The sequence below is a fragment of the Entelurus aequoreus genome, linkage group LG23, assembly GCF_033978785.1.
Source record: "Entelurus aequoreus isolate RoL-2023_Sb linkage group LG23, RoL_Eaeq_v1.1, whole genome shotgun sequence".
NCBI classification, from domain to species: domain Eukaryota; kingdom Metazoa; phylum Chordata; class Actinopteri; order Syngnathiformes; family Syngnathidae; genus Entelurus; species Entelurus aequoreus.
Window position 1 is genome coordinate 10,777,398 of NC_084753.1, and position 15,289 is coordinate 10,792,686.

Consider the following 15,289-nt stretch of genomic DNA (forward strand, 5'->3'; position numbering starts at 1 on the left):
AAAATGCATTACCGGAAACAACCACAAAGGGAAAGTTCTGATATTTTACAGTACACAAAAAAATTAAAATAAAATAAAAAAACAAGAGTGGAGTTGCGCCACCTAAAATATTCTACATTCATCAAAATTGAAGGAACTCCCATGTAAGGATGGATACCGAATCTGGTACTTTTTTTTGTTTAACCCCGCCGATTCACGTAGTTAGATTTTGTGTGATGTCACGCCTGGTTGCTGACAAACTCACTGCCTCAGCAGGCTTTCCGACGTAAGTTAAGGCCCTGCTTTTCTAAAAATGTGCTAGCTTGATGCTAATATACATTGGCTCTGCTATTGACCTGCTACTAATTAGCATTAGCGATTTTACATGGCGATTTCAACACCTCCAATGAAAACTACACCTAAGATGCACGTTACGATCAAACAGCTGGTGTGTCATAAATACAAACCCCATTTCCTAATGAGTTGGGAAATGGTGTTAGATGTAAATATAAACGGAATACAATGATTTGAAAATCATTTTCAACCCATATTCAGTTGAATATGCTACAAAGACAACATATTTGATGTTCAAACTGATAAACATTTTTTTTTTGCAAATAATCGTTAACTTTAGAATTTGATGCCAGCAACACGTGACAAAAAAGTTGGGAAAGGTGGCAATAAATACTGATAAAGTTGAGGAATGCTCATCAAACACTTATTTGGAACATCCCACAGGTGAACAGGCAAATTGGGAACAGGTGGGTGCCATGATTGGGTATAAAAGTAGATTCCATGAAATGCTCAGTCATTCACAAACAAGGATGGGGCGTGGGTCACCACTTTGTCAACAAATGCGTGAGCAAATTGTTGAACAGTTTAAGAAAAACCTTTCTCAACCAGCTATTGCAAGGAATTTAGGGATTTCACCATCTACGGTCCGTAATATCATCAAAGGGTTCAGAGAGTCTGGAGAAATCACTGCACGTAAGCAGCTAAGCCCGTGACCTTCCATCCCTCAGGCTGTACTGCATCAACAAGCGACATCAGTGTGTAAAGGATATCACCACATGGGCTCAGGAACACTTCAGAAACCCACTGTCAGTAACTACAGTTGGACGCTACATCTGTAAGTGCAAGTTAAAACTCTCCTACGCAAGGCGAAAACCGTTTATCAACAACACCCAGAAACGCCATCGGCTTCGCTGGGCCTAAGCTCATCTAAGATGGACTGATACAAAGTGGAAAAGTGTTCTGTGGTCTGACAAGTCCACAATTCAAATTGTTTTTGGAAACTGTGGATGTCGTGTCCTCCGGACCAAAGCGGAAAAGAACCATCCGGATTGTTATAGGCGCAAAGTTGAAAAGCCAGCATCTGTGATGGTATGGGGGTGTATTAGTGGCCAAGACATGGGTAACTTACACATCTGTGAAGGCACCATTAATACTGAAAGGTACATACAGGTTTTGGAGCAACATATGTTGCCATCCAAGCAACTTTACCATGGACGCCCCTGCTTATTTCAGCAAGACAATGCCAAGCCACGTGTTACATCAACGTGGCTTCATAGTAAAAGAGTGCGGGTACTAGACTGGCCTGCCTGTAGTCCAGACCTGTCTCCCATTGAAAATGTGTGGTGCATTATGAAGCCTAAAATACCACAAGGGAGACCCCCGGACTGTTGCACAACTTAAGCTGTACATCAATCAAGAATGGGAAAGAATTCCACCTGAGAAGCTTCAAAAATGTGTCTCCTCAGTTCCCAAACGTTTACTGAGTGTTGTTAAAAGAAAAGGCCATGTAACACAGTGGTGAACATGCCCTTTCCCAACTTCTTTGGCACGTGTTGCAGCAATTAAATTCTAAGTTAATTATTATTTGCAAAAAAAAAAAAAAAAGTTTATGAGTTTGAACATCAAATATGTTGTCTTTGTAGTGCATTCAATTGAATATGGGTTGAAAAGGATTTGCAAATCATTGTATTCCGTTTATATTTACATCTAACACAATTTCCCAACTCATATGGAAACGGGGTTTGTACAATACTTACAGTATTAACACTTTTTAGGGCGCAACACACACAAAAAAAAAAAAACACCATACATTTAATGTCATACTTGCAAATGAGAAATATATGACAACTTCACAGCAGTTATCAGCTCAATTTTAAATGTTGCAATAAAAATGTATTTTATTATCAAGAAATTTTTTTATTTATTATTGGTACCGGTATCGATTCCCAGGTACCGGGAATTGGTACCGCATTGGTTCAAATGTGAACGGTAGCCATCCCCGCTCCAATGTCGGCGTCTGAGCGTCATTAGAAGATTAAAAACAAGAGCATACTCCAAATAAAACTGCAATCGATGTTGTGCACACCTAGAGGCCCGAAGAACGAGTCCCTGTGGGATTCAATTAACCTTTGTGTGTTTTTTTCACGCCAAGGCGAGATTCCTTGTTACTACGAGAGAGCAAAGACGGATGCAATCAAGCGCATCGAAACAGGCCGTGCATGTTTTACGTTTGAGGATGTCATGGAAATGCAATTTTTTTTTTTTTACAGTTCTCGAGATGCATTTCTGATCCCCAACGCAGTGGAACAAGCTTGTTCCTAGGCGGCGCCGCCACATCTCGCGTGGATCACTCGCCAGCGCCACGTGTGAGCACGCCGCGGAGGTTTGTTTGAGAACGCCCGCGGGGAGCGCGCGGGGTAAGGAAAACAACACAGCAGGAGCGCCAAAAAAAATTTCTGCTTCAAGATGTCAATTATTTACAAAAATAACCATTTCTGAAACAGAAAATCCATGAGCTAAGGTACTTTTTTTAGGGTTGTCGCCCTACCAGAATCTGAAGAGCAATTACCAATACCTACACTGCAAAAACTGAAATCTACACTGTAAAAAAAAATCCTATTTTTATGGTTAATTTACTCTAAATTTCTACTGTAATTTTCCATTTTTTTTAAATAGTTTATAAAACTGTAGAATTGAAGACATTATCTGTAAATAAACAATTCGCCTGTTATTTTAAGTAATATGCCAGTAATGACAAACTATGTATATTTCTATTTTTTTTACAGAAAAATACCAAATTAATTATACATAGCATTTTCTGTTTTCTTAAATTACTTTCAAATTCATGTAAAATTAACAGTAATTATCTTTCATTAAATATGTAGCTTGTTATATAAAAGTCTATGTCCATACTAACAATCTAACACAGGGGTGTCAAACTCAAATACAGAGTGGGCCAAAATTTAAAAGTGAACAAAGCCGCGGGCCAAGGTTGAACAAATTAACCTTTAACGTACTCTACGAGCTATCGTCACTTCCGCTTTTTATCCATTCTAACATCGTTCAGACCCAGTCACAAGATATGTGCGGCTTCTACACGCACACACGAGCGAATGCAAGGCATACTTCATCAACAGCGATACAGGTTACACTGAGGGTGCCAGTATAAAAAACTTTAACACTGTTAGAAATATACGCCACACTGTGAACCCACACCAAACAAGAATGACAAACACATTTCGGGAGAACATCCGCACCGTAACACAACATAAACGCAACAGAACAAATACCCAGAATCCTTTGCAGCACTAACTATTCCGGGATGCTACAAAATACACCCCCGCTACCACCAGAACTGTTTGCATCGTCACTTTATTAAAGGTGGTTGATCTTAATAATTTAGTAAAAATCTGTAAAATTACGATATTTTTCCGAAAAACGTTTCATGAAAATTTCTGTAAATATAATGTTTTTGATCATTATTTGGTTTACTATAATTTTATGGTTTTCGTTTGGCAGCCATAGCTGCCAGTAGATGACCGTTTTTTTACAGAATTTTTTTTTACAGTGTAAGTAAGTTGAAATATCTCAAATAAGGGTGATATTTGCTTATTTTCTGTCTGATAAGATAATTCTTCTCACTAAGCAGATTTTATGTTAGAGTGTTTTACTTGTTTTAAGTGTTTTGGTCCTAAATGATCTCAGTAAGATATTACAGCTTGTTGCTGAGATTTGATGACCTATATTGAGTACAACATGCTTGAAACTAAAATATCAACTGTTGCAAAGCTGTGTCATCAACACTCACAAGTATAAAACTACTTTTTTAAAGTAGTTATTTCTTATTTCAAGCATGAAAAAAAAAAAATCAAGACTAAAACGGATGAAAATAAAGCGACTTTGCTGTTTTATTTTCAATGAAACAATAGAAAACATGTACTCATATAGTAGTACAGTAAACGGACAGTTAATATTTAAACATTTAACATTTGACATTTCTAACAATTTTGAACAGAAATAGTCCATGGACATTCAGATAAATTCCTCAAAATTACAATTTAAAAAATTTGGCCGGGGGCCGGGCTGTATATATGCGCACTAATTGACTTAAAGAGCACGCACTTGGCGCGATGATATCATGTTGTCGATGGAAAAATGCATTTTTAGACCATAGGATTTGCCTGAGCGGCTCGGAGACCCCGAGAGTAACAAGCGGTTGCCTTGTTGCCTTTCCATTAAGAACAATAAATTAGTTTTTAGTATAAGTTTGCTGGTTTCAAGAAATGTAATGCAGAGCGCATATCATTATGTCAAGATAATGGCACTAGCATTTACTTAATTTAAGAAAATTGTTCAACATATTGAGCAAAAAGGTCTCTTTTTTTTCTACCAAGAAAAGTGCACTTGTTATTAGTGAGAATATACTTATTTTAAGGTATTTTTGGGTTCATTGAAGTTAGCTAATTTGACTTGTTTTGGAAAGTCTTGATAAGCCACATTTTCTTGTTCTATTGGCAGATAATTTTGCTTAGTTCAAATAAAATACCCCTAATTTTTGTATTTTTATTTCTTGTTTTTGAACACTGACTTTTTGCAGTGTAATAGTGCACTTGTTATTAGCGAGAAAATACTTATTTTAAGGTATTTTTGGGTTCATTGAGGTTAGCTGATTTGACTTGTTTTGGAAAGTCTTGACAAGCCACATTTTCTTGTTCTATTGGCAGATAATTGTGCTTAGTTCAAATAAAATACCCCTAATTTTTGTAAAAAAAATTTCTTGTTTTTGAACACTGACTTTTTGCAGTGTATAAAGTTCCACAATTCTCCATACCTATTCAAAAATTATTTTATTTTATTTTATGTGTTTGTGTTTTTAATTGTCAAGTATTTAAGATCCCAGTACAAAAACTTAAATATCAGTATCAGCTGCCAAGAGGTAACTATAGTTTCGAAAAAAGAACGGCAGTGTTTTATAAGAAACAATACTGAGCTTATGAATATGATCATAAATAACAATACTCAACTATTTTACAGTGGCCATAAATTCCGGATTATAAGACGCACATTTTTTCCTACGCTTTGCACCCTGCGGCTTATAAAACGGTGCGGCTAATTTATGGATGGATAGTTTTCATTACACACGTGCAAATACACTGAAATTGGTGTGTTATTGTTTAAGCGATCTTTTTGGATTAGTTCGCTCACTGCAGGTGCTGCTGGGTGAATGAGGTGGGGGAGGATAGCGGGGGGTTGTATATTGTAGCGTCCCGGAAGAGTTAGTGCTGCAAGGGGTTCTGGGTATTTGTTCTGCTGTGTTACGGTGCGGATGTTCTCCCGAAATGTGTTTGTCATTCTTGTTTGGTGTGGGTTCACAGTGTGGCGCATATTTGTAACAGTGTTAAAGTTGTTTATACGGTCACCATCAGTGTGACCTGTATGGCTGTTGACCAAGTATGCCTTGCATGTACAAAGGCAGTGCCTTTAAGGCACACCCCCAAAATTGTTGTCTGGGTGGAAATCGGGAGAAATTTGGGAGACTGGTTGCCCCGGGAGATTTTCGGGAGGGGCACTGAAATCCGCGAGTCTCCCGGGAAAATCGGGAGGGTTGGCAAGTATGACTGGGAGACGCAGCTGCTCTGTACTTCTCCCTACGTCCGTGTACCACTCCGTACAGAGGCGTTTTAAAAAAATTCATACATTTTACTTTTTGAAACCGATACCGATAATTTCCGATATTACATTTTAAAGCATTTATCGGCCGATAATATCGTCAGTCCGATATTATCGGACATCTCTATTTGTAAGTTTTACAAAACTTACTAAACCGTCCCGTGTGTGATGTCTGTTGGAGTGTTTTCATGCATATTTGTACTGGCTATCGTGATGTATTGATGCTAGCGTCGTTAGCATTAGCTAACACGCTAACACGTTTACAAGTGTCTGTGTTAGTACTATTAACTTACAATGGCATTATTTTTGTATTGTTTCAGCTTCTCAAATTCCTGAGTATATTAACCAAAACGTCACTGTGGAGTTATTGAGTCTGTTTAGCTGATTGGAGAGCTAGCATGACGGTGACTTCTGTTTTGTTTGATCAGCCGTTTTACTGCCGTGTTACAGACACCGTTTGGAAACAAAGTATGTAAATAAACATGTTCAGAATCTTTCTGTGTAAATAACTAATTTGTCAACGTATGTATCTTCGGCTTATAGTCCGGTGCGGCTAATATATGAAACAAATATTTAGTCTTCTAAAATTTAGTGGGTGCGGCTTATATATTGGAAAATATGGTATAAAAAACAAACTATTGTCATTAATATTATTTCAATATTTTGGTAGGGCTACATAGGGATGGGTACCAAATATGGTACTTTGTTCAGCAGTCATATATATATATATATACCGTATTTTTTAGTTTGGCCGGAGGTGCGACTTATACTCAGGAGCGACTTATGTGTGAAATTATTAACACATTACCGTAAAATATCAAATAATATTATTATTGTTCACTATTCTTTATTTATTTTAAATTGCCTTTCAAATGTATATTCTTGGTATTGGGTTTTATCAAATAAATGTCCCCAAAAAATGCGACTTATATATGTATTTTTCCTTCTTTATTACGCATTTTTGGCCGGTGCGACTTATACTCCTGAGCGACTTATACTCCGAAAAATACAGTATATATATATATATATATATATATATATATATATATGTGTGTGTGTGTGTGTGTGTGTGTTTGTGTGTGTGTGTGTGTGTGTGTGTATACATACTATATTAATACAATGAATATATAATTAATTAAATTGAATATTAAGAGTATGTGAACGTTTGACTCCTACCTTGTTTACTTCCGTGACGACCTCCTTAAAGTTTTGTAATCAATCAGAAATATCAAGCAGCTAAAATTTTCCAAACATGGATACGTGTGGAGAGAATGTCTTGAATTTTCCCATCATGCATTGCAATGGATTTAAATGGGTGTAAGTTTGAATGTTTGTTTTGGTGTTTGGATGTTTTTCTTAAAATCCACAACGTTCAGGTTGTGTTTTGTGTGACCATGTGTGTTGACCTTTTTTTGTGCACCATGACTAGGGAAGGTTGTTTGCATTGTGTCATATAAGTCGTTGTTGTGCTGTTGTTTTCAAGTAAAGTCCGGGGTCATTGATCTGATTCACTCACATTGACCGCAAGATGCCTGCAAATATGTTGCATTCATAGACCGCCGGGTGTTTAAGATTAAGATTAAGCACTCCGAGGTGCGATGCTTTGTTAAACTCGTGAGGCGGGGCCGCATTTGGCCCACAGGCCGTAGTTTGGTTACCACTCCTCTATGTAATGTTGCAATTGTCGATGCCAACAAAGAAATTGACTCAAAAAATGATGCAATACAAGTAAGGCTCATCCGGAAAGCCGGCCAAACTATTGGCACGCAGTCGGAGGCGTTTGTGTCAGTGAGGGAGAGGAGGACGCTGGACAAACTGCTCGCCATCATGGACAATCCTGCCCACCCACTCCACCAGACAATTGAGGGACAGTGGAGTTCATACTCCAACAGGCTCCTTCTATTCAGCTTCGTTCCCATAGTTTTCGATTCAAGAACTCCTTCATTCCGCACTCCATCCAGCTGTATAATCACTCGCCATACACCACTTCTATGGTAGCTACCTCTCTTTGTTTATGATGTCTATTTTCTACTCTCTATTTTCTGCTGCCCTTGCTGCAGCTGTTACATATACTGTAATATTGTACATGGTAATTAGGATTTGTTATATATTGTATATATTAAACACGAATATAATATAATATAATAATATAATATCAGTATATATTACATACTGTATATATAATATCAAAAAATTACATATGTTATATTTTATATTGCTACTATGGTAAATGTTTTGTCTACTTAATACAGGGGTGTCAAACGTACGCCAGATCAGGCCCGCAAACAGGTTTTTCCGGCCCGCGAGATGAGTTTGCCAAGTATAAAAATGAGCCCATAAAAAATAAAAATAATATATATATATATATATATATATATATATATATATATATATATATATATATATATATAATTTGTTTCTGTCTTTTCTTATCCACTTTGTACCGCTTGCTACTCACTGTGTCTCCTAGCCACTCAGGCAAATCATACTGTCTAAAAATGCATTTTCTCATCGATAACGTGACATCATCGCGCGCGCGGAATGTGCGCTATATATATCGAATATATATATATATATATATATATATATATATATATATATATATATATATATATATATATATATATATATATATATATATATATGTATATAAACTATATATATATATGTATGTATGTATGTATGTATGTATATATATATATATATATATATATATATATATATATATATATATATATATATATATGTATATATATATATATATATATATATATATGTATATATATATATATATATATATATATATATGTATATATATATATATATATATATATATATATATATATATATATATATATATATATATATATATATATATATATATATATATATATACACACACTACCGTTCAAAAGTTTGGGGTCACCCAAACAATTTAGTGGAATAGCCTTCATTTCTAAGAACAAGAATAGACTGTCGAGTTTCAGATGAAAGTTCTCTTTTTCTGGCCATTCAGAGCGTTTAATTGACCCCACAAATGTGATGCTCCAGAAACTCAATCTGCTCAAAGGAAGGTCAGTTTTGTAGCTTCTGTAACGAGCTAAAGTGTTTTCAGGTGTGTGAACATGATTGCACAAGGGTTTTGTATTCATCAATTAGCCTTCTGAGCCAATGAGCAAACACATTGTACCATTAGAACACTGGAGTGATAGTTGCTGGAAATGGGCCTCTATACACCTATGTAGATATTGCACCAAAAACCAGACATTTGCAGCTAGAATAGTCATTTACCACATTAGCAATGTATAGAGTGTATTTCTTTAAAGTTAAGACTAGTTTAAAGTTATCTTCATTGAAAAGTACAGTGCTTTTCCTTCAAAAATAAGGACATTTCAATGTGAACCCAAACTTTTGAACGGTAGTGTATATATATATATATATATATATATATATATATATATATATATATATATATATATATATATATATATATATATATATATATATATATATACATATATATACACTACCGTTCAAAATTTTGGGGTCACATTGAAATGTCCTTATTTTTGTATAGAGGCCCATTTCCAGCAACTATCACTCCAGTGTTCTAATGGTACAATGTGTTTGCTCATTGGCTCAGAAGGCTAATTGATGATTAGAAAACCTTTGTGCAATCATGTTCACACATCTGAAAACAGTTTAGCTCGTTACAGAAGCTACAAAACTGACCTTCCTTTGAGCAGATTGAGTTTCTGGAGCATCACATTTGTGGGGTCAATTAAACGCTCTAAATGGCCAGAAAAAGAGAACTTTCATCTGAAACTCGACAGTCTATTCTTGTTCTTAGAAATGAAGGCTATTCCACAAAATTGTTTGGGTGACCCCAAACTTTTGAACGGTAGTGTATATATATATATATATATATATATATATATATATATATATATATATATATATATATATATATATATATATATATATATGTATGTATGTATGTATGTATGTATGTATGTATATACCTGTGTATATATATATATATATATATATATATATATATATATATATATATATATATATATATATATATATATATATATATATATATATATACAGCCCGGTCCCCAGCCAAATTGTTTTAACCCAATGCGGCCCCCGAGTCAAAAAGTTTGGGGACCCCTGTTGTAGATGATGCTACATACGTAAAAAAATTACAAAAATAAACCACACGATGTTAGTGCACCAGTCGAGGAAAATGAACAAACTACATAAATACCATCCTGTAATTTGATTTTGATATTTTTGTATCTTATTAGATTGAAAATTAACACCAACGAGTTGACTGATGAACATTATCACATCATTTATTCAGAAAGTATAAATAACGACAAACAAAGGTAGAATACTATCAACCGCAACATGTAAGTGTAAAAAAAACCAACAACATTATGATTTGTACATTTTCAGAATGTGCTTGTTCTGTTTTTAAACAAAGAAAACAATCTGAAGTTGTCTTTATTTTTAATTTATCGTGCCGCGATTTTACCAGTCCGGCCCACTTGGGAGTAGATTTTTCTCCATGTGGCCCCCCCATCTAAAATGAGTTTGACACCCCCGACTTAATACCTGCATTATCCTTTCCATCCTTTGAAACTGAGCTACTAAAGTTTGTCTCAGTCTAAGGATCTAAGTCAGCAGGTTCTTAACCTTGTTGGAGGTATCGAACCCCACCAGTTTCATATGCGCATTCACCGAACCCTTCTTCAGTGAAAAATAAAATGTGTTTTTTTTTTCAAATTCAAGACAAAGTTATATGTTTTTGGTAACACTTTAGTATGGAGAACATATTATAAGTAACAAGGACTTAATTTAGAGTTGTTTGGTTAGGGTTAGGGTTAGGGTTAGGGTTAGGGCCAGGGTTAGAGGGTTAGGGTTATAATGAGGCCATGCCGAATAAGGCATTAATAAGTGCTTAATAATGACTAGTTAAGCGCCAATATGTTACTAATTTGCATGTTAATAAGCAACTAATTAATGGTGAATATGTTCCCCATACTAAAGTGTTACCATGTTTTTTTACCGGTGCACAAAATAAACCGTGCATGAACATCACCTTGTTCAAAGAACAAAACCAACACAGTGCATAAACTCACAACAAATTACACACCTGCAAATCAGTGTGACTTCTGCTGTTGCCGTGTCCGTAATACGCCGATAGGGAGAAGTTTTTATTTACACGATGAGTCGGGTGTGTCTTGACCTCCGCCGAACCCCTTAGGGTTCGATCGAACCCAGGTTAAGAACCACTGATCTAAGTGAAAAAGTTGCATGGGGACATGAACGACCTTTAACCCCGCCTTCATCAGGCATGACAACGTTAGTTTACCACCATACAGACGATTTACAAAAACAAATAGATACAATTCTACAGCGGATGCGACCTCGGGGCAACTAAGCACGCGTGGGAGAAAGGAACAAGACGGAAAAGAAGACGACTGGAAACTGATACTTCGGGGACATGTGACTCAATGTTTACATCCTGTGGGTGTCAGGTCAGTGACCAACGCTGGCTCGGACTCATTGTTCTTACAGTCTGGACCGTAATTATCTTTATGTGCACATATGATACAACAATGGGTATTAGAACAAAGATGCACCTCGACAAACATCTTTCTTCCCCCCGTAAAGCATTTTACGATCTCCAGAGAGCTCAAACTTATTACAACCAGCAGATGTCGTAAAGTACTGCAATCATCGTCATTGTTGCTCTTTAAAATACGGTATTGTGCACATCATAACCACAAGTCACGACACTCTAAAACTTTAGAAAATAGCACGCCGAGAAAAAAAAAAAAAAAGGGCCATCTCAACAACTCCTAAAGCTGCACTCTCTAATAAAAAGTTAATGCGTCCGAGCTCTTAAAACCGAGACAAGAAAAGCCCATTTGGAGTTTGCTTCAGACCAAAAAAAAAGTCAGAAACTAAATCAATTTTCCCACACCGGAGTAAATCGTTCAGAAAAGCAGCCACACATGCGGTGGCAACACGAGCGGTTGATTGTTTCGGTAGCAACCTTCTCTGAAGACAAGGCCGGCTCCTGGCGTAAACACGACTTGGTTGTTCACGACTAAGTGGGGACTGAAGCACTTCATGGATCCTAATACACTTTGTCTTTGTAATAGTTTTAGTTCCGTTTATAACAATGGAAAAAGGCGAGGGGAAGAAATATATGTGTTGTTCTAATATGGTTTCTGTAGGAGGACAAACATGACACCAACCTTCCTAATGGTTAGAAAGCCCACTGTTTATATTAAACATGCTTCACTGATGAGAGTATTTGGCGAGCGCCGTTTTGTCCTACTAATTTTGCTGGTCCTTGAACTCAACGTTGATGCCACAGTTTGTTTACAACATTTTCCGACGCTGCCCCAGAAAGACGTGTTTTATGCCACTCCTTCTTTGTCTCATTTTGTCCACCACACGTTTTATACTGTGCGTGAATGCACAAAGGTGACTTGTGTGGAGTGCCAATCAGGCATATTTGGTCAGTGTATGACTGCAAGCTAATCGATGCTTAGGCTAGCTGTATGTACATATTGCACCATTATGCCTCGTTTGTAGGTATATTTGAGTTCATTTAATTTACTTACACAACCGTTCAAAAGTTTGGGGTCACATTGAAATGTCCTTATTTTTGAAGGAAACGCACTGTACTTTTCAATGAAGATAACTTTAAACTACTCTTAACTTTAAAGAAATACACTTTATACATTGCTAATGTGGTAAATGACTATTCTAGCTGCAAATGTCTGGTTTTTGGTGCAATATCTACATAGTTGTATAGAGGCCCATTTCCAGCAACTATCACTCCAGTGTTCTAATGGTACAATGTGTTTGCTCATTGGCTCAGAAGGCTCATTGATGATTAGAAAACCCTTGTGCAATCATGTTCACACAACTGAAAACAGTTTAGCTCGTTACAGAAGCTACAAAACTGACCTTCCTTTGAGCAGATTGAGTTTCTGGAGCATCACATTTGTGGGGTCAATTAAACGCTCAAAATGGCCAGAAAAAGATAAATTTCATCTGAAACTCGACAGTCTATTCTTGTTCTTAGAAATGAAGGCTATTCCACAAAATTGTTTGGGTGACCCCAAACTTTTGAACGGTAGTGTATGTCCTCTGTGTATTTGTATAATTTGTATTTGCATGTTTCATGACACATTATCTGTACACAATACTGGCTTTATTTCTGATAGTTGATTGTGTGCCATGTTGTTCCAGACCGCAGCAAACGTTACGACACACACATCTATACTTTTGGCCATTCTTAGCCTATTTCACCTTCTGAGAAGTCACAGTTTTACTAATGTTTTCCAACGTGTAGAATAAATATCACATTTCAACGTTTCTGTCAACAAAGATTTGGTCAGCCTGCAACACATTTTGATAGTAGGCTAATACAGCTAAAATAGACACTTACATCATGTGTTGCCCTAATTATAAGGCTCATATAAGACCTAATTATTTGCGGCTCAACACAGATGTTTTTTTTTATTTTTTTCTATCCAATATGGCTCTTTCAACATTTTGTGTTGCTGACCCTTTGACTAGCAGCATCGCAAGCAGGGGTCACCAACGCGGTGCCCGCGGGCACCAGGTAGCCCGTAAGGACCAGATGAGTAGCCCGCTGGCCTGTTCTAAAAATAGCTCAAATAGCAGCACTTACCAGTGAGCTGCCTCTATTTTTCAAATTGTATTTATTTACTAGCAAGCTGGTCTCGCTTTGCCTGACATTTTTAATTCTAAGAGAGACAAAACTCAAATAGAATTTGAAAATCCAAGAAAATATTTTAAAGACTTGGTCTTCACTTGTTTAAATAAATTCATTAATGTTTTACTTTGCTTCTTATAACTTTCAGAAAGACAATTTTTGAGAAAAAATACAACTTTAAAAATTATTTTAGGATTTTTAAACACATATACCTTTTTACCTTTTAAATTCCTTCCTCTTCTTTCATGACAATTTAAATCAATGTTCAGGTAAATTTATTGTTTTTGTTGTAAAGAATAATAATACAATTTTAATTTAATTCTTCCTATTAGCTTCTGTTTTTTCCACGAAGAATATTTGTGTAATATTTCTTCAAACTTATTATGATTAAAATTCAAAAAAAATATTCTGGCAAATCTAGAAAATCTGTAGAATCAAATTTAAATCTTATTTCAAAGTCGTTTGAATTTCTTTTAAAAAATTTTGTTCTGGAAAATGTAGAAGAAATAATGATTTGTCTTTGTTAGAAATATAGCTTGGTCCAATTTGTTATATATTCTAACAAAGTGTAGATTGGATTTTAACCTTTTTAAAACATGTCATCAAAATTCTAAAATTAATCTTAATCAGGAAAAATTACTAATGATGTTCCATAAATTCTTTTTTTAATTTTTTCAAAAAAGATTCGAATTAGCTAGTTTTTCTCTTCTTTTTTTCGGTTGAATTTTGAATTTTAAAGAGTCGAAATTGAAGATAAACTATGTTTCAAAATTAATTGTCATTTTTTTCGTGTTTTCTCCTCTTTTAAACTGATTAAATAAGTGTAAAAATCATTAATTATTAATAATAACATAGAGTTAAAGGTAAATTGAGCAAATTGGCTATTTCTGGCAATTTATTTAAGTGTGTATCAAACTGGTAGCCCTTCGCATTAATCAGTACCCAAGAAGTAGCTCTTGGTTTCAAAAAGGTTGGTGACCCCTGCCTCAGAGTTTATTGCTAGTTTAGCATCACTTCCTACGCTGTCATCATGACAGAACTACAGCTCTATTTCTGAAACGGCCACACTATTCAAGTTTATATTGTAGCTGAACCTTTTCGCCAAAGATATGGTGTCTACAGAACATTTGTTTTTTTGGAGTTTTTGCTCATTCATTGTGTTTTGTTAACTTTTACATTTTATACCCAGGCAGAATAGAAGTTTGGAATTGGCTTCACTACTGTAAGAGATAGCCACTTATCATTCTCTCTTGGACCTATCAACCAATTTTTTTACCTCTTCACATGAACTTTGGACATTATCTGGATATAAACACATTAATTTGCACTATTGAACATACCATACCATACCATACCAACTTTATTTATAAAGCCCTTTAAAAACAAGCATATTAGATTGAACTGAACTGCTGTTGTCAATGGAACATGTTTGTTTACACTAGTTTACACTATAGACCAAAATGGGAATTAAGGATGAGTACCGAATTCTGTACTTTGTTTTGGCACTGACTAATTCACGCCGGTCCAACAATTCACGTAAAATATAACAGTGCCATGTTACAGTGCCTGGGT

The 15,289-nt window shown here is 35.6% G+C and overlaps 1 protein-coding gene across 2 annotated transcripts in view; it reads right to left on the reverse strand.

Moving 5' to 3' along the window:
- The window catches only part of LOC133640407 (neurexin-3b), an 869,211-nt gene that overhangs the window by 508,263 nt on the left and 345,659 nt on the right, over positions 1-15,289 (reverse strand). The gene's annotated exons all lie outside the window — the stretch shown is intronic.